The sequence below is a fragment of the Azolla caroliniana genome, unplaced genomic scaffold (assembly GCF_043228905.1).
Source record: "Azolla caroliniana isolate FFs.n. ecotype wild unplaced genomic scaffold, voAzoCaro1.0.p SCAF_1, whole genome shotgun sequence".
Lineage (NCBI taxonomy): Eukaryota > Viridiplantae > Streptophyta > Polypodiopsida > Salviniales > Salviniaceae > Azolla > Azolla caroliniana.
The window spans coordinates 13,352,112-13,371,786 of record NW_028230436.1 but is presented as its reverse complement, the minus strand read 5'-3'; the positions used below and the strand labels follow the sequence as shown (position 1 = coordinate 13,371,786).

Genomic DNA, 19,675 nt, shown 5'->3' with positions numbered 1-19,675 from the left:
GTTGAAGGAGAAGTACTAGTGGCCAAGCATGTACAAAGATGTACTCCATTTCGTGTCCACATGCGAAACTTGCCAAGTACTGTAAAGAATCAAGAGACGGATTCTTGTGAAGCGGAAGAGATGTGAGTTATGTGTGTGTGTAAGAGAGAGAGTGAGAGAAAGAGTGAAACACAGAGAATACGCAAGGTAAAAGTATATTGACGAGGGAGAAAGACTCAACATTATACAAGGTGGGAGGAGGGTGCTTTATGTAGTCACCCTCTCTCTTCATTAACTACAAGGCTCATGGAGCATGGGGAATGTGAAAGCTCATAAGTTATGTGTCATAGAATATGATTCTATGACTCATACTAAATGCTAGAATACAAAGAGGTGACTTAATGGTGACTCTTGACCGTTGGAGTGTCTATTCACTCTCAAGGTGAGTTCACACACTAAACGAAGTTGAGCTTGATTCTCAACACGCCCCCTCAAGCTCAAGTCGGGTCGGTTTCAGACGGTATCCGAAATCTGTTTCGACTCGTGTTCCGAAGTCCGCGTCGACTCGCTTTATGCGGAGTTGCAAAATCCGTGCTCCAACTTGCATTGTGCGTAGTTGCAAAGTCTATGCTTCGGCTTGCGTCTTTCTTCGCGGCTTTGCGCGGTAGATCAGCTCTCCGCGGGTTTGATGTGTGGTTCGCGGAATCCACGCGTTATTGCGTAGTGTCTTGCGTACTCCCCCTCAAGCTTGGCAGGTCAGGGATCGTCAATCCGAGATTGGTGATGAATTGCCATAGCTTGTCGGCTCCTAAAGCTTTAGTGAAGATGTCGGTCGTTCGAAGATTGGTGCTAATATGTTGTAGGTCGACATCGCCAGCTAGAACGCGCTCTCGGATGAAGTGATAGTGCACTTCGATGTGCGTTGTCCGTGCGTGGAACACCGGGTTCCGAGCCAGATAAATACTGCTCATGTTGTCGCAGTAAAGGGAAGTCAGATCCTAGATGGGTACGCCCAGATCCTTCAAAATCCTCTTGAGCCATACGGCTTCACACGCAGCTACGGCTGCACCATTGTATTCCGCCTCCGTACTCGAAAAAGCGACGGTAGGCTGCTTCTTGCTACTTCAGGATATTGTTCCGCTGCCGAGGGAGAAAACAAATCCGGAGGTTGATCTTCTATCGGCTTTGTAGACGGCCCAATTGGCGTCGGTGTACTCCTCTAGTCGTATTGGCATCGCGGTCTTGTAGAGGATGCCGCAATCCATTGTGCCGCTCACGTATCGTAGAACTCACTTAGCGCAATCCAAGTGAGTATCACGCGGTGTTTGCATGAAATGGCTAAGAAGACCGACCGGATAACTGAGATCGGGTCGAGTGATCGTGAGATAGATGAGACTCCCGATGAGTTGCCGATACTGAGTCTGCTCACATGCTTTGGTGCCGGAGTTCGCATCTAGTTTGAGATTGCGATCAAGTGGGGTTGCCGTGGATTTGCACTCAACCATCCCGAACTTGTATAACAAATTGACGATGTAGTGCCGTTGAGAGATCATGATTCCTGCCGGAGTCCGAATTACCTCGATGCCGAGGAAGCAGTGGAGCTCCTTCATGTCCGTCATCTCGAACTTGTCGGAAAGGAGGGATTTGACCTTATTGATTTTGACGAGATGCTCACCTCCAATGACTAGGTCATCCACATATAAGATGATGACGAGCAGACTTGCGGAATCGCTTCGTATGTAGAGGGAGTTGTCCGATTTTGACATACGGAAGCCGATTTGATGAAGATATTGCGTTATCTTCGAATGCCAAGCACGCGGTGCTTGCTTGAGGCCATAGAGTGGCTTCTTGAGTCGGCATACAGCTTTCGGATAGGTGCTCGAGTTGTAGCCGGGTGGTTGTATCATGTACACCTCCTCTTCTAATTCGCCTTGTAGAAAGGCATTCTTGACGTCCATTTGATGGAGGTGCCATCCTTTTGCCACGGCAATCACAATTACGGTCCGCACCGTCGTCATCTTTGCCACCGGGGCAAAGGTCTCTTCGTAGTCGACGCCAGGCGTTTGAGCGTATCCTTTCGCTATGAGTCGAGCTTTGTGGCGGTTTACGGAGCCATCGGCGTTATACTTGACCTTGTAGATCCATCTGCATCCGATCGCCTTTTTGTGTGGTAAGGTGGGAACGAGATCCCACATCTCGTTCTTCCGTAGTGCCTGCATCTCCTCGTTCATTGCATCGATCCATCGCGGGTCCTTCGCGGCTTCCGAAAAGGTTTCCGGCTCCCGTACTGTCGCTACCTTCATCATAAAGGCGTAATGGTACGCCATATAATCGTTGTAGCCGAATCGGCTTACGGGGTTTTTTTCACGAGTGGATCGGCGGAGCTTTTCATTTGCAGAGATGAGGGCTTTCTTGGCTCTGATTGGTACCTCGAAACCGCCGAACTCACTGTCGAGTGAGTGAGTCGACTCATCGTCATTGAAGCGATCGTCTTCGTATTCCGACATTTTCGCCTTGCCTTTGTCCATCTTCGGGCAAGGCTATGATGTGCTTTGATCGCTCAAAGGCTCCTGTGGTCCGCTCAATCGTGTCGTGATCGGACTTTCTTCGAATATGTGCGTAAGGCGATCTTCATCCTCGATCTCTTGTTTGGCGAATTCCGGGTCGAGCGGAGTTGGAGTCGGAGTTGGAGTTGTCTCTAGTGCATACCAGGATGCGGACTCGTCAAAAACGACTTCTCGACTTACTCGAGATTTTCGAGTGGATGGGTTGTAGCACTTGTACCCCTTTTGCTCCAATGAGTATCCTACGAGGATACATTTCTCCGACTTTGGGTCGAGGTTCTGATGCTTCTCGTCAGGGCTGTGCATGTACGCTATCGCTCCGAATATGCGGATGTGTGATAAGTCCAGCTTCTTTCAGAAGTATTTTTCGTGCAGAGTGACCTCGTGCACGCCGGATGTTGTGCACAGGTTCATTAGGTAAACAACCATATTTGCAGCTTCGGCCCAATATGACTTGGGCATATCCTTCTCGTTCATCATGGCCCGCGCTACTTCGAGGATGTGCCGATTTTTGCGCTCGGCTACTCCGTTTTGTTGCGGAGTGTGTCGGCAAGTGAATTCTTGCTGAATTCCTTCCTTTCGGAGATACGCCGTGAAATCGTCCGAGAAGTACTCCTTGCCACCATCCGATCGAAGGCATCATACATGTCGGCCCGTGGCTTTCTCGACTTCATTCTTGAAATTTTGGAAGTGTCCGAACACTTCGCTCTTTTGCCGCATCGGGTAGATCCAAGTGTGCCTAGAGAAATCGACGATGAAGAGCACGTAATATTGGCATCCGCCGAATGTAGCCGTCTGCGCCGGTCCCCATACGTCGGAATGGACTACGTCGAGTAGACCTTTGCTCACGTTCCGCTCTTTCGGGAAAGGGTGTCGGTGTTGCTTGCCGAATTGGCATGCTTCGCATACACCTTCAATCTCCTTCTCTTTGAATGTCGGGAGTCCGATGACGACTCCTTTCGATTTCCTTGCTTTGAGTTTGTTGAGATTGATGTGGCCGATTCGCTTGTGCCATAGCTCTATGTCGGAGTCGACTTTCGTGTTTTTCACGAACATGGTGGATTTCATCTCGCGTGAATCAAGAATAAACATCCGACCCTCTCTTCGTCCGCGTGCGATGAGTCAGCCCTCTTTTTCGATGAAGCAACCGCCTTGATTAAATCGAACTTGCATCCCTTACTCTACAATTTGGCCGACGGAGACCAAATTCTTCGTAATGGTCGGTACATGCAAGACATTTTTAATGTCGTTTTGATTACCTTCTTTTCCGAACGGAACATTGCCAATGTGCCGAATCGGGTGCGTAGTGTTGTCTCCAGTTTCGACATAGCCGGGTCGGTCCGGCTCTCGAAGTTCTCAGAACCATTCTTGATGCGATATCATATGGTTTCAGGCACCGGAATCGACGAACCATACGTCTTCCGGACCGGAGGCAGTACTTGAGGTAGCGGCCGACATAGAGTTTGCTCTATGTTTCATCATGAACATTCCGCCACGGTCGGAGTTGTGCGCATACATTCCGCCACGATCTTCGTAGTCGGAGTTGTGCCCGTACATCTCGCCACGGTCGGAGTTGTGTGCATACATTCCGCCACGATCTTCGTAGTCGGAGTTGTGTGCGTAATTCGTGAGTTGTCGGCTTCTGGATGCCAATTCACGCATCTTCTTTCGGCACTCTTCTTCGTGGTGGCCGAGCTTTCCGCAATATCCGCATTCGGTTGCGTTCTGACGGCTCGGGCCGGAGTGGAATCTCCCCCTTCTTGCGAAGTTTCCTCGTTGGCCTCCGTTTTGCGGCCGAAATTGGGAGTTGTTGTCGTAGGTCGGACCTTGTCCGCCTTGTCCTTGGCCGAATCGTCCTCTCGCTCGTCCGCATCCTCTTCCTCCATTAGAGTGCGTGTAGAGCATGTGGCATTCCGACTCATTGCTCCTTGTATGCACGTGGTTTTCTTCGACCAATAGCATTGATTGGAACTCGAACAAGGAGGGAGATTTCTCCCATGCTAGAACAACGGTTCGCATCACGCTGAATCGTGGTGCGAGGCCGCCGAGCCATATTTGCACCATCTCATCATCATCTATACTTACGCTTATTGAGCCGAGCGAGTCGCAAAGCTCCATGATCTTCAAGGTGTATGACGTGATGGACATGTCCCTTTGTTGAATGTTGTTCAACTCTTGGCGGAGTTGAAGCTTCCTCGCGGTCGTGTTGGCGGCGAAAATCTTTCATAGATTTTCCCACGCTTCCTTCGGCGTCTTGGCTTCTCGAATGTAACCGAGCATATGGTCGTGAACACATGTCACCAAACAATACATCACGCGGCTTGCGGCTTGCTCCCATGTCACGTATCCGGGAACCGCTTCGGCAGGTCGGTCTTCATGCGCTCCTTTGATGTAGCTCCAATAGCCTTGTCCGACAAGGTATTGGTGCATCAACACTTAATTTCTCTAAATATGAATGTGTTCCCAAATACATTATATGTCATCTTTCTCGCCTCTAGACGATATGTAGAATGTTCATTCCATCTATGATATGAAGGAACTTCACGGCCAAGGTAATGAAAATGGAGAGACCTATAAAAGCCTATAGTTAGGCTTGTGTAAGGGGAGAGAAGTGATGTAAGAAAAAAAAAACTTAATACAAGATCTACGTTATTCTAATGGTAATGTGCTTAGTTTCCCAGATCTAAAGTCAAAGGTTCAATCTCTATCTCAATCTGTCTCATAATTGGAATCTCCACCTCTCAATCTGTCTCTATCTATCTTCTCAATACATTCTCCCTTATGCTAGATGTAACATCGAGACCTTCCAGTCCAGGACCCCGGTGGTTCCGCCTCACGATCCTCACGTAGTGACGGATCTTCACGACATAAATAATTGGTGGACCCGACGTGGAAGAAGTGGTAGGAAGGATCAAGTCGAGGATCAACCGATACTTGGAAATGCCATCCTCAAGCAATCAAGCGGGACGGTTCGAAACGATGATGTTGACCGTTAAACAAATGATGAGATCTCGAGACAACAATGTGAGCGTGGAGAAGGTCGTCGACCGTTGTCGTGGACAAAACCGTCCCTAAGAGAAATCAGTGGATGATATGCGTGAACCGGCCCTTACACACGGGCACATGTTTTGATATATTTATATACATAGTTAAGTACAGGCCAGCGACGTATTTATCCTAGGTACCACTAGTTCATTAAGTGGAGATGGCATCCTCAACCAATCAAGCAGGAGAGTTCGAAAGGATGATGTTTTCATTACAATCAACCCTAAACCCTAAACCATAAGGATATCCATCAACATTACAATCCTCCGCTCTACAAACTGAGCTAAGGTCAGAGGTGTGGTAAAGCCTGTCGGATTGTAACCAACGACCTAAGGATGGGAATCAACAACACAATCCTCCGCTCTACCAACTAAGCTAAGGTGAAAGTTGTGTGAAAGACTTCGTATTCATCCAATATAGAAGCAATGATGGATGGATGTTCCTAGCGACAACGCAACATGAATAACATGTTTCCATTGATAGCTTAAATATAATACTTGATTTCAAGCTTGCAATGTTGCAAACCTATCAAATGGTTTGGAGGAAAATCAAATTTTTGATTTAATAAAGGGAGGATACTCAGATAAACGGGAAGTGACAAAGAACGGAGGTGTTGTGCAAAGATAAATCGATAGATTCTATTAGGTGTGACATTTAAGACGAAATTTATATTTCATTCTACATAATAAAGGTAAAAATGACCATTACATCTAAATGTAAACTACCTTTACCGATGAATGTTGCAATGCAGAGTGCACATTGCCATTGTAAAAGGAATTTATGCAAGGAAATCATAAAAGCTGAAATCGCAAGCAACTTCGAGTTCCGACCTGTCGGATTTGAACCAACGACCTACGGATGACAATGAACACTACAATCCTCCGCTCTACCAACTGAGCTAAGGTCGGAGGTGTGGAAAAACTTCCATATTTCTCCGTTATAGACGCAAAAAGGACACAACATTTATATCGAGTTTTGATTGATGACTAACATGTAATGCTCAATGTCAAGCTTCCAACATTGCAGATATATTATATTAGTGAGCATTGTCATATGCTAGATTTTATATAGGGATGATGTTTAGACGAACAAGGGGTTACAACGAACGGAGATACTACTTAAAGATAGATAGATAGATAGATTGTATTATATTTGACCTCTAAGATGACAAATATTTCATTTCAAGTAATAAGGGTGAAAGTGAGCACTACATCTAGATGTTCAACACCTTTTCCCATGAATGTTGCAATGGAGACCACAGATTGCGATTCTGAAAGGAATTTATGCAAAGAAAGCATAGTTGAAATTGCAACCAACTGTCGGATTGTAACCAACGACCTAAGGATGGCAATCAACGGGAAGTGACAAAGAACGGAGGTGTTGTGCAAAGATAAATCGATAGATTCTATTAGGTGTGACATTTAAGACGGAATTTATATTTCATTCTACATAATAAAGGTAAAAATGACCATTACATCTACATGTAAAACACCTTTACCGAAGAATGTTGCAATACAAAGTGCACATTGCCATTGGAAAAGGAATTTATGCAAGGAAATCATAAAAGCTAAAATCGCAAGCAACTTCGAGTTCCGACCTGTCGGATTTGAACCAACGACCTAAGGATGACAATAAACACTACAATCCTTCGCTCTACCAACTGAGCTAAGATCGGAGGTGTTGAAAAGCTTCCATATTTCTCAGTTATAAACGCAAAAGTGGACATCTATACCAGGTTTTGATTAATGACTAACATGTAATGCTGAATGTCAAGCTTCCAACATTGCAGATATATTATATTAGTGAGCATTGTTAGATGCTGGATTTTATATAGGGATGATGTTTAGACGAACAAGGGGTTACAACGAACGGAGGTATTGCTTAAAGATAGATAGATAGATTGTATTATATTTGACCTCTGAGACGAACAATATTTCATTTCACGTAATAAGGGTGAAAGTGAGAACTAGATCTAGATGTTCAACACCTTTTCCCATGAATGTTGCAATGGAGACCAAACATTGCGATTGTGAAAGGAATTTATGCAAACAAAGCATAGTTGAAATTGCAACCAACTGTCGGATTCGATATGTCGGATTGTAACCAACAACCTAAGGATGGCAATCAACAACACAATCCTCCGCTCTAACAACTAAGCTAAGCTGAAAGTTGTGTGAAAGACTTCGTATTCATCCAATATAGAAGCAATGATGGATGGATGTTCCTAGCGACAACGCAACATGAATAACATGTTTCCATTGATAGCTTACATATAATACTTGATTTCAAGTTTGCAATATTGCAAACCTGTTCAATGGTTTATAGCAAAGTCAAATTTTCGATTTAATAAAGGGACAATACTCAGATAAACGGGAAGTGACAAAGAACGGAGGTGTTGTGCAAAGATAAATCGATAGATTCTATTAGGTGTGACATTTAAGACGAAATTTATATTTCATTCTACATAATAAAGGTAAAAATGACCATTACATCTAAATGTAAAATACCTTTACCGATGAATGTTGCAATGCAGAGTGCACATTGCCATTGCAAAAGGAATTTATGCAAGGAAATCATAAAAGCTAAAATCCCAAGCAACTTCGAGTTCCGACCTGTCGGATTTGAACCAACGACCTCAGGATGACAATGAACACTACAATCCTCCGCTCTACCAACTGAGCTAAGATCGGAGGTGTCGAAAAGCTTCCATATTTCTCAATTATAGACGCAAAAATGGACACAACATCTATACCAGGTTTTGATTAATGACTAACATGTAATGTTGAATGTCAAGCTTCCAACATTGCAGATATATTATATTAGTGACCATTGTCAGATGCTGGATTTTATATATGGAAGATGTTTAGACGAACAAGGGGTTACAACGAACGGAGATACTACTTAAAGATAGATAGATAGATTGTATTATATTTGACCTCTAAGACGACAAATATTTCATTTCAAGTAATCAGGGTGAAAGGGAGCACTAGATCTACATGTTCAACACCTTTTCCCATGAATGTTGCAATGGACACCACACATTGCGATTGTGAAAGGAATTTATGCAAAGAAAGCATAGTTGAAATTGCAACCAACTGTCGGATTGTAACCAACGACCTAAGGATGGCAATCAACGGGAAGTGACAAAGAACGGAGGTGTTGTGCAAAGATAAATCGATAGATTCTATTAGGTGTGACATTTAAGACGGAATTTATATTTCATTCTACATAATAAAGGTAAAAATGACCATTACATCTACATGTAAAACACCTTTACCGATGAATGTTGCAATGCAGAGTGCACATTGCTATTGGAAAAGGAATTTATGCAAGGAAATCATAAAAGCTGAAATCGCAAGCAACTTTGAGTTCCGACCTGTCAAATTTGAACCAATGACCTAAGGATTACAATGAACACTACAGTCCTCCGCTCTACCAACTGAGCTAAGATCGGAGGTGTGGAAAAGCTTCAATATTTCTAAATTATAGACGCAAAAATGGACATCTATACCAGGTTTTGATTAATGACTAACATGTAATGCTGAATGTCAAGCTTTCAACATTGTAGATATATTACATTAGTGAGCATTATCAGATGCTGGATTTTATATAGGGATGATGTTTAGACGAACAAGGGGTTAAAACGAACGGAGGGATTGCTTAAAGATAGATAGATAGATTGTATTATATTTTACCTCTGAGACGACCAATATTTCATTTCAAGTAATAAAGGTGAAAGTGAGCACTAGATCTAGATGTTTAACACCTTTTCCCATTAATGTTGCAATGGAGACCACACATTGCGATTGTGAAAGGAATTTATGCAAAGAAAGCATAGTTGAAATTGCAACCAACTGTCGGATTGTAACCAACGACCTAAGGATGGAAATCAACAACACAATCCTCCGCTCTACCAACTAAGCTAAGCTGAAAGTTGTGTGAAAGACTTCGTATTCATCCAATATAGAAGCAATGATGGATGGATGTTCCTAGCAACAACGCAACATGAATAACATGTTTCCATTGATAGCTTACATATAATACTTGATTTCAAGCTTGCAATGTTGCAAACCTATCAAATGGTTAAGAGGAAAATCAAATTTTTTATTTAATAAAGGGAGGATACTCAGGTAAACGGGAAGTTACAAAGAACGGAGGTGTTGTGCAAAGATAAATCGATAGATTCTATTAGGTGTGACATTTAAGACGAAATTTATATTTCATTCTACATAATAAAGGTAAAAATGACCATTACATCTAAATGTAAAATACCTATATCGATGAATGTTGCAATGCAGAGTGCACAATGCCATTGTAAAAGGAATTTATGCAAGGAAATCATAAAAGCTAAAATCCCAAGCAACTTCGAGTTCCGACCTGTCGGATTTGAACCAACGACCTAAGGATGACAATGAACAGTACAGTCCTCCGCTCTACCTACTGAGCTAAGATCAGAAGTGTGGAAAAGCTTCCATATTTCCCAATTATAGACGCAAAAATGGACACAACATCTATACCAGGTTTTGATTAATGACTAACATGTAATGTTGAATGTCAAGCTTCCAACATTGCAGATATATTATATTAGTGACCATTGTCAGATGCTGGATTTTATATAGGGAAGATGTTTAGATGAACAAGGGGTTACAACGAACGGAGATACTACTTAAAGATATATAGATAGATTGTATTATATTTGACCTCTAAGACGACAAATATTTCATTTCAAGTAATCAGGGTGAAAGGGAGCACTAGATCTACATGTTCAACACCTTTTCCCATGAATGTTGCAATGGAGACCACACATTGCGATTGTGAAAGGAATTTATGCAAAGAAAGCATAGTTGAAATTGCAACCAACTGTCGGATTGTAACCAACGACCTAAGGATGGCAATCAACGGGAAGTGACAAAGAACGGAGGTGTTGTGCAAAGATAAATCGATAGATTCTATTAGGTGTGACATTTAAGACGGAATTTATATTTCATTCTACATAATAAAGGTAAAAATGACCATTACATCTACATGTAAAACACCTTTACCGAAGAATGTTGCAATGCAAAGTGCACATTGCCATTGGAAAAGGAATTTATGCAAGGAAATCATAAAAGCTGGAATCGCAAGCAACTTCGAGTTTCGACCTGTCGGATTTGAACCAACGACCTAAGGATGACAATAAACACTACAGTCCTCCGCTCTACCAACTGAGCTAAGGTCGGAGGTGTGGAAAAGCTTGAATATTTCTCAATTATAGACGCAAAAATGGACATCTATACCAGGATTTGATTAGTGACTAACATGTAATGCTGAATGTCAAGTTTCCAACATTGCAGATATATTATATTAGTGAGCATTGTCAGATGCTGGATTTTATATAGGGATGATGTTTAGACGAACAAGGGGTTAAAACGAACGGAGGTATTGCTTAAAGATAGATAGATAGATTGTATTATATTTTACCTCTGAGACGACCAATATTTCATTTCAAGTAATAAAGGTGAAAGTCAGCACTAGATCTAGATGTTTAACACCTTTTCCCATTAATGTTGCAATGGAGACCACACATTGCGATTGTGAAAGGAATTTATGCAAAGAAAGCATAGTTGAAATTGCAACCAACTGTCGGATTGTAACCAACGACCTAAGGATGGAAATCAAAAACACAATCCTCCGCTCTACCAACTAAGCTAATCTGAAAGTTGTGTGAAAGACTTCGTATTCATCCAATATAGAAGCAATGATGGATGGATGTTCCTAGCAACAACGCAACATGAATAACATGTTTCCATTGATAGCTTACATATAATACTTGATTTCAAGCTTGCAATGTTGCAAACCTATCAAATGGTTAAGAGGAAAATCAAATGTTTGATTTAATAAAGGGAGGATACTCAGGTAAACGGGAAGTTACAAAGAACGGAGGTGTTGTGCAAAGATAAATCGATAGATTCTATTAGGTGTGACATTTAAGACGAAATTTATATTTCATTCTACATAATAAAGGTAAAAATGACCATTACATCTAAATGTAAAATACCTATATCGATGAATGTTGCAATGCAGAGTGCACAATGCCATTGTAAAAGGAATTTATGCAAGAAAATCATAAAAGCTAAAATCCCATGCAACTTCGAGTTCCGACCTGTCGGATTTGAACTAACGACCTAAGGATGACAATGAACACTACAGTCCTCCGCTCTACCAACTGAGCTAAGATCGGAAGTGTGGAAAAGCTTCCATATTTCTCAATTATAGACGCAAAAATGGACACAACATCTATACCAGGTTTTGATTAATGACTAACATGTAATGCTCAATGTCAAGCTTCCAACATTGCAGATATATTATATTAGTGAGCATTGTCAAATACTGGATTTTATATAGGGATGATGTTTAGACGAACAAGGGGTTACAACGAACGGAGATACTACTTAAAGATAGATAGATAGATTGTATTATATTTGACCTCTAAGACGACAAATATTTCATTTCAAGTAATAAGGGTGAAAGTGAGCACTAGATCTAGATGTTCAACACCTTTTCCCATGAATGTTGCAATGGACACCACACATTGCGATTGTGAAAGGAATTTATGCAAAGAAAGCATAGTTGAAATTGCAACCAACTGTCGGATTGTAACCAACGACCTAAGGATGGCAATCAAAGGGGAAGTGACAAAGAACAGAAGTGTTGTGCAAAGATAAATCGATAGATTCTATTAGGTGTGACATTTAAGACGGAATTTATATTTCATTCTACATAATAAAGGTAGAAATGACCATTACATCTACATGTAAAACACCTTTACCGAAGAATGTTGCAATGCAGAGTGCACATTGCCATTGGAAAAGGAATTTATGCAAGGAAATCATAAAAGCTGAAATAGCAAGCAACTTTGAGTTCCGACCTGTCGGATTTGAACCAACGACCTAAGGATGACAATGAGCACTACAGTCCTCCGCTCTACCAACTGAGCTAAGGTCGGAGGTGTGGAAAAGCTTCCATATTTCTCCGTTATAGACGCAAAAATGGACACAACATTTATATCGAGTTTTGATTGATGACTAACATCTAATGCTGAATGTCAAGCCTACAACATTGCAGATATATTATATTAGTGAGCATTGTCATATGCTGGATTTTATATAGGGATGATGTTTAGACGAACAAGGGGTTAAAACGAACGGAGGGATTGCTTAAAGATAGATAGATAGATTGTATTATATTTTACCTCTAAGACGACCAATATTTCATTTCAAGTAATAAAGGTGAAAGTGAGCACTAGATCTAGATGTTTAACACCTTTTCCCATTAATGTTGCAATGGAGACCACACATTGCGATTGTGAAAGGAATTTATGCAAAGAAAGCATAGTTGAAATTGCAACCAACTGTCGGATTGTAACCAACGACCTAAGGATGGAAATCAACAACACAATCCTCCGCTCTACCAACTAAGCTAAGCTGAAAGTTGTGTGAAAGACTTCGTATTCATCCAATATAGAAGCATTGATGGATGGATGTTCCTATCAACAACGCAACATGAATAACATGTTTCCATTGATAGCTTACATATAATACTTGATTTCAAGCTTGCAATGTTGCAAACCTATCAAATGGTTAAGAGGAAAATCAAATTTTTGATTTAATAAAGGGAGGATACTCAGGTAAACGGGAAGTTACAAAGAACGGAGGTGTTGTGCAAAGATAAATCGATAGATTCTATTAGGTGTGACATTTAAGACGAAATTTATATTTCATTCTACATAATAAAGGTAAAAATGACCATTACATCTAAATGTAAAATACCTATATCGATGAATGTTGCAATGCAGAGTGCACAATGCCATTGTAAAAGGAATTTATGCAAGGAAATCATAAAAGCTAAAATCCCAAGCAACTTCGAGTTCCGACCTGTCGGATTTGAACCAACGACCTAAGGATGACAATGAACACTACAGTCCTCCGCTCTACCAACTGAGCTAAGATCGGAAGTGTGGAAAAGCTTCCATATTTCTCAATTATAGACGCAAAAATGGACACAACATCTATACCAGGTTTTGATTAATGACTAACATGTAATGCTCAATGTCAAGCTTCCAACATTGCAGATATATTATATTAGTGAGCATTGTCAAATACTGGATTTTATATAGGGATGATGTTTAGATGAACAAGGGGTTACAACGAACGGAGATACTACTTAAAGATAGATAGATAGATTGTATTATATTTGACCTCTAAGACGACAAATATTTCATTTCAAGTAATAAGGGTGAAAGTGAGCACTAGATCTAGATGTTCAACACCTTTTCCCATGAATGTTGCAATGGACACCACACATTGCGATTGTGAAAGGAATTTATGCAAAGAAAGCATAGTTGAAATTGCAACCAACTGTCGGATTGTAACCAACGACCTAAGGATGGCAATCAAAGGGGAAGTGACAAAGAACAGAAGTGTTGTGCAAAGATAAATCGATAGATTCTATTAGGTGTGACATTTAAGACGGAATTTATATTTCATTCTACATAATAAAGGTAGAAATGACCATTACATCTACATGTAAAACACCTTTACCGAAGAATGTTGCAATGCAGAGTGCACATTGCCATTGGAAAAGGAATTTATGCAAGGAAATCATAAAAGCTGAAATCGCAAGCAACTTTGAGTTCCGACCTGTCGGATTTGAACCAACGACCTAAGGATGACAATGAGCACTACAGTCCTCCGCTCTACCAACTGAGCTAAGGTCGGAGGTGTGGAAAAGCTTCCATATTTCTCCGTTATAGACGCAAAAATGGACACAACATTTATATCGAGTTTTGATTGATGACTAACATCTAATGCTGAATGTCAAGCCTACAACATTGCAGATATATTATATTAGTGAGCATTGTCATATGCTGGATTTTATATAGGGATGATGTTTAGACGAACAAGGGGTTAAAACGAACGGAGGGATTGCTTAAAGATAGATAGATAGATTGTATTATATTTTACCTCTAAGACGACCAATATTTCATTTCAAGTAATAAAGGTGAAAGTGAGCACTAGATCTAGATGTTTAACACCTTTTCCCATTAATGTTGCAATGGAGACCACACATTGCGATTGTGAAAGGAATTTATGCAAAGAAAGCATAGTTGAAATTGCAACCAACTGTCGGATTGTAACCAACGACCTAAGGATGGAAATCAACAACACAATCCTCCGCTCTACCAACTAAGCTAAGCTGAAAGTTGTGTGAAAGACTTCGTATTCATCCAATATAGAAGCAATGATGGATGGATGTTCCTATCAACAACGCAACATGAATAACATGTTTCCATTGATAGCTTACATATAATACTTGATTTCAAGCTTGCAATGTTGCAAACCTATCAAATGGTTAAGAGGAAAATCAAATTTTTGATTTAATAAAGGGAGGATACTCAGGTAAACGGGAAGTTACAAAGAACGGAGGTGTTGTGCAAAGATAAATCGATAGATTCTATTAGGTGTGACATTTAAGACGAAATTTATATTTCATTCTACATAATAAAGGTAAAAATGACCATTACATCTAAATGTAAAATACCTATATCGATGAATGTTGCAATGCAGAGTGCACAATGCCATTGTAAAAGGAATTTATGCAAGGAAATCATAAAAGCTAAAATCCCAAGCAACTTCGAGTTCCGACCTGTCGGATTTGAACCAACGACCTAAGGATGACAATGAACACTACAGTCCTCCGCTCTACCAACTGAGCTAAGATCGGAAGTGTGGAAAAGCTTCCATATTTCTCAATTATAGACGCAAAAATGGACACAACATCTATACCAGGTTTTGATTAATGACTAACATGTAATGTTCAATGTCAAGTTTCCAACATTGCAGATATATTATATTAGTGAGCATTGTCAAATACTGGATTTTATATAGGGATGATGTTTAGACGAACAAGGGGTTACAACGAACGGAGATACTACTTAAAGATAGATAGATAGATTGTATTATATTTGACCTCTAAAACGACAAATATTTCATTTCAAGTAATAAGGGTGAAAGTGAGCACTAGATCTAGATGTTCAACACCTTTTCCCATGAATGTTGCAATGGACACCACACATTGCGATTGTGAAAGGAATTTATGCAAAGAAAGCATAGTTGAAATTGCAACCAACTGTCGGATTGTAACCAACGACCTAAGGATGGCAATCAAAGGGGAAGTGACAAAGAACAGAAGTGTTGTGCAAAGATAAATCGATAGATTCTATTAGGTGTGACATTTAAGACGGAATTTATATTTCATTCTACATAATAAAGGTAGAAATGACCATTACATCTACATGTAAAACACCTTTACCGAAGAATGTTGCAATGCAGAGTGCACATTGCCATTGGAAAAGGAATTTATGCAAGGAAATCATAAAAGCTGAAATCGCAAGCAACTTTGAGTTCCGACCTGTCGGATTTGAACCAACGACCTAAGGATGACAATGAGCACTACAGTCCTCCGCTCTACCAACTGAGCTAAGGTCGGAGGTGTGGAAAAGCTTCCATATTTCTCCGTTATAGACGCAAAAATGGACACAACATTTATATCGAGTTTTGATTGATGACTAACATCTAATGCTGAATGTCAAGCCTACAACATTGCAGATATATTATATTAGTGAGCATTGTCATATGCTGGATTTTATATAGGGATGATGTTTAGACGAACAAGGGGTTAAAACGAACGGAGGGATTGCTTAAAGATAGATAGATAGATTGTATTATATTTTACCTCTGAGACGACCAATATTTCATTTCAAGTAATAAAGGTGAAAGTGAGCACTAGATCTAGATGTTTAACACCTTTTCCCATTAATGTTGCAATGGAGACCACACATTGCGATTGTGAAAGGAATTTATGCAAAGAAAGCATAGTTGAAATTGCAACCAACTGTCGGATTGTAACCAACGACCTAAGGATGGAAATCAACAACACAATCCTCCGCTCTACCAACTAAGCTAAGCTGAAAGTTGTGTGAAAGACTTCGTATTCATCCAATATAGAAGCAATGATGGATGGATGTTCCTAGCAACAACGCAACATGAATAACATGTTTCCATTGATAGCTTACATATAATACTTGATTTCAAGCTTGCAATGTTGCAAACCTATCAAATGGTTAAGAGGAAAATCAAATTTTTTATTTAATAAAGGGAGGATACTCAGGTAAACGGGAAGTTACAAAGAACGGAGGTGTTGTGCAAAGATAAATCGATAGATTCTATTAGGTGTGACATTTAAGACGAAATTTATATTTCATTCTACATAATAAAGGTAAAAATGACCATTACATCTAAATGTAAAATACCTATATCGATGAATGTTGCAATGCAGAGTGCACAATGCCATTGTAAAAGGAATTTATGCAAGGAAATCATAAAAGCTAAAATCCCAAGCAACTTCGAGTTCCGACCTGTCGGATTTGAACCAACGACCTAAGGATGACAATGAACACTACAGTCCTCCGCTCTACCAACTGAGCTAAGATCGGAAGTGTGGAAAAGCTTCCATATTTCTCAATTATAGACGCAAAAATGGACACAACATCTATACCAGGTTTTGATTAATGACTAACATGTAATGCTCAATGTCAAGCTTCCAACATTGCAGATATATTATATTAGTGAGCATTGTCAAATACTGGATTTTATATAGGGATGATGTTTAGACGAACAAGGGGTTACAACGAACGGAGATACTACTTAAAGATAGATAGATAGATTGTATTATATTTGACCTCTAAGACGACAAATATTTCATTTCAAGTAATAAGGGTGAAAGTGAGCACTAGATCTAGATGTTCAACACCTTTTCCCATGAATGTTGCAATGGACACCACACATTGCGATTGTGAAAGGAATTTATGCAAAGAAAGCATAGTTGAAATTGCAACCAACTGTCGGATTGTAACCAACGACCTAAGGATGGCAATCAAAGGGGAAGTGACAAAGAACAGAAGTGTTGTGCAAAGATAAATCGATAGATTCTATTAGGTGTGACATTTAAGACGGAATTTATATTTCATTCTACATAATAAAGGTAGAAATGACCATTACATCTACATGTAAAACACCTTTACCGAAGAATGTTGCAATGCAGAGTGCACATTGCCATTGGAAAAGGAATTTATGCAAGGAAATCATAAAAGCTGAAATCGCAAGCAACTTTGAGTTCCGACCTGTCGGATTTGAACCAACGACCTAAGGATGACAATGAGCACTACAGTCCTCCGCTCTACCAACTGAGCTAAGGTCGGAGGTGTGGAAAAGCTTCCATATTTCTCCGTTATAGACGCAAAAATGGACACAACATTTATATCGAGTTTTGATTGATGACTAACATCTAATGCTGAATGTCAAGCCTACAACATTGCAGATATATTATATTAGTGAGCATTGTCATATGCTGGATTTTATATAGGGATGATGTTTAGACGAACAAGGGGTTAAAACGAACGGAGGGATTGCTTAAAGATAGATAGATAGATTGTATTATATTTTACCTCTGAGACGACCAATATTTCATTTCAAGTAATAAAGGTGAAAGTGAGCACTAGATCTAGATGTTTAACACCTTTTCCCATTAATGTTGCAATGGAGACCACACATTGCGATTGTGAAAGGAATTTATGCAAAGAAAGCATAGTTGAAATTGCAACCAACTGTCGGATTGTAACCAACGACCTAAGGATGGAAATCAACAACACAATCCTCCGCTCTACCAACTAAGCTAAGCTTAAAGTTGTGTGAAAGACTTCGTATTCATCCAATATAGAAGCAATGATGGATGGATGTTCCTATCAACAACGCAACATGAATAACATGTTTCCATTGATAGCTTACATATAATACTTGATTTCAAGCTTGCAATGTTGCAAACCTATCAAATGGTTAAGAGGAAAATCAAATTTTTGATTTAATAAAGGGAGGATACTCAGGTAAACGGGAAGTTACAAAGAACGGAGGTGTTGTGCAAAGATAAATCGATAGATTCTATTAGGTGTGACATTTAAGACGAAATTTATATTTCATTCTACATAATAAAGGTAAAAATGACCATTACATCTAAATGTAAAATACCTATATCGATGAATGTTGGAATGCAGAGTGCACAATGCCATTGTAAAAGGAATTTATGCAAGGAAATCATAAAAGCTAAAATCCCAAGCAACTTCGAGTTCCGACCTGTCGGATTTGAACCAACGACCTAAGGATGACAATGAACACTACAGTCCTCCGCTCTACCAACTGAGCTAAGATCGGAAGTGTGGAAAAGCTTCCATATTTCTCAATTATAGACGCAAAAATGGACACAACATCTATACCAGGTTTTGATTAATGACTAACATGTAATGCTCAATGTCAAGCTTCCAACATTGCAGATATATTATATTAGTGAGCATTGTCAAATACTGGATTTTATATAGGGATGATGTTTAGACTAACAAGGGGTTACAACGAACGGAGATACTACTTAAAGATAGATAGATAGATTGTATTATATTTGACCTCTGAGACGAACAATATTTCATTTCACGTAATAAGGGTGAAAGTGAGCACTAGATCTAGATGTTCAACACCTTTTCCCATGAATGTTGCAATGGAGACCACACAGTGCGATTCTGAAAGGAATTGATGCAGAGAAAGCATAGTTGAAATTGCAACCAACTATTGGATTGTAACCAACGACCTAAGAATGGCAATCAACAACACAATCCTCCATTGTACCAACTAAGCTAAGCTAAAAGTTGTGTGAAAGACTTCGTATTCATCTAATATAGAAGCAATGATGGATGGATGTTCCTAGCGACAACGCAACATGAATAACATGTTTCCATTGATAGCTTACATATAATACTTGATTTCGAGCTTGCAATATTGCAAACCTGTTCAATGGTTTAGAGCAAAGTCAAATTTTTGATTTAATAAAGGGACGATACTCATATAAACGGGAAGTGACAAAGAACAGAGGTGTTGTGGAAAGATAAATCGATAGATTCTATTAGGTGTGACATTTAAGACGGAATTTATATTTCATTCTACATA

General features: G+C 39.9%; 13 non-coding genes across 13 annotated transcripts; all 13 read right to left on the bottom strand.

Annotated features, from left to right (window-relative positions):
* Positions 1-6,412: 6,412 nt before the first annotated feature.
* Positions 6,413-6,496, bottom strand: TRNAY-GUA (transfer RNA tyrosine (anticodon GUA)). Its single transcript is given in 2 exon segments — positions 6,413-6,448; positions 6,460-6,496. It is a non-coding gene; the product is annotated as a tRNA-Tyr (tRNA).
* Positions 6,497-7,179: 683 nt separating this feature from the next.
* On the bottom strand, positions 7,180-7,263 carry TRNAY-GUA (transfer RNA tyrosine (anticodon GUA)). Its single transcript is given in 2 exon segments — positions 7,180-7,215; positions 7,227-7,263. It is a non-coding gene; the product is annotated as a tRNA-Tyr (tRNA).
* Positions 7,264-8,194: 931 nt separating this feature from the next.
* Positions 8,195-8,278, bottom strand: TRNAY-GUA (transfer RNA tyrosine (anticodon GUA)). Its single transcript is given in 2 exon segments — positions 8,195-8,230; positions 8,242-8,278. It is a non-coding gene; the product is annotated as a tRNA-Tyr (tRNA).
* Positions 8,279-10,723: 2,445 nt separating this feature from the next.
* Positions 10,724-10,807, bottom strand: TRNAY-GUA (transfer RNA tyrosine (anticodon GUA)). Its single transcript is given in 2 exon segments — positions 10,724-10,759; positions 10,771-10,807. It is a non-coding gene; the product is annotated as a tRNA-Tyr (tRNA).
* A 917-nt stretch (positions 10,808-11,724) lies between these two features.
* On the bottom strand, positions 11,725-11,808 carry TRNAY-GUA (transfer RNA tyrosine (anticodon GUA)). The gene is given in 2 exon segments: positions 11,725-11,760; positions 11,772-11,808. It is a non-coding gene; the product is annotated as a tRNA-Tyr (tRNA).
* Positions 11,809-12,489: 681 nt separating this feature from the next.
* Positions 12,490-12,573, bottom strand: TRNAY-GUA (transfer RNA tyrosine (anticodon GUA)). Its single transcript is given in 2 exon segments — positions 12,490-12,525; positions 12,537-12,573. It is a non-coding gene; the product is annotated as a tRNA-Tyr (tRNA).
* Positions 12,574-13,495: 922 nt separating this feature from the next.
* Positions 13,496-13,579, bottom strand: TRNAY-GUA (transfer RNA tyrosine (anticodon GUA)). Its single transcript is given in 2 exon segments — positions 13,496-13,531; positions 13,543-13,579. It is a non-coding gene; the product is annotated as a tRNA-Tyr (tRNA).
* A 681-nt stretch (positions 13,580-14,260) lies between these two features.
* Positions 14,261-14,344, bottom strand: TRNAY-GUA (transfer RNA tyrosine (anticodon GUA)). Its single transcript is given in 2 exon segments — positions 14,261-14,296; positions 14,308-14,344. It is a non-coding gene; the product is annotated as a tRNA-Tyr (tRNA).
* A 922-nt stretch (positions 14,345-15,266) lies between these two features.
* TRNAY-GUA (transfer RNA tyrosine (anticodon GUA)) lies at positions 15,267-15,350 on the bottom strand. The gene is given in 2 exon segments: positions 15,267-15,302; positions 15,314-15,350. It is a non-coding gene; the product is annotated as a tRNA-Tyr (tRNA).
* Positions 15,351-16,031: 681 nt separating this feature from the next.
* On the bottom strand, positions 16,032-16,115 carry TRNAY-GUA (transfer RNA tyrosine (anticodon GUA)). Its single transcript is given in 2 exon segments — positions 16,032-16,067; positions 16,079-16,115. It is a non-coding gene; the product is annotated as a tRNA-Tyr (tRNA).
* A 922-nt stretch (positions 16,116-17,037) lies between these two features.
* On the bottom strand, positions 17,038-17,121 carry TRNAY-GUA (transfer RNA tyrosine (anticodon GUA)). Its single transcript is given in 2 exon segments — positions 17,038-17,073; positions 17,085-17,121. It is a non-coding gene; the product is annotated as a tRNA-Tyr (tRNA).
* Positions 17,122-17,802: 681 nt separating this feature from the next.
* Positions 17,803-17,886, bottom strand: TRNAY-GUA (transfer RNA tyrosine (anticodon GUA)). The gene is given in 2 exon segments: positions 17,803-17,838; positions 17,850-17,886. It is a non-coding gene; the product is annotated as a tRNA-Tyr (tRNA).
* A 922-nt stretch (positions 17,887-18,808) lies between these two features.
* Positions 18,809-18,892, bottom strand: TRNAY-GUA (transfer RNA tyrosine (anticodon GUA)). Its single transcript is given in 2 exon segments — positions 18,809-18,844; positions 18,856-18,892. It is a non-coding gene; the product is annotated as a tRNA-Tyr (tRNA).
* Positions 18,893-19,675: the final 783 nt, after the last annotated feature.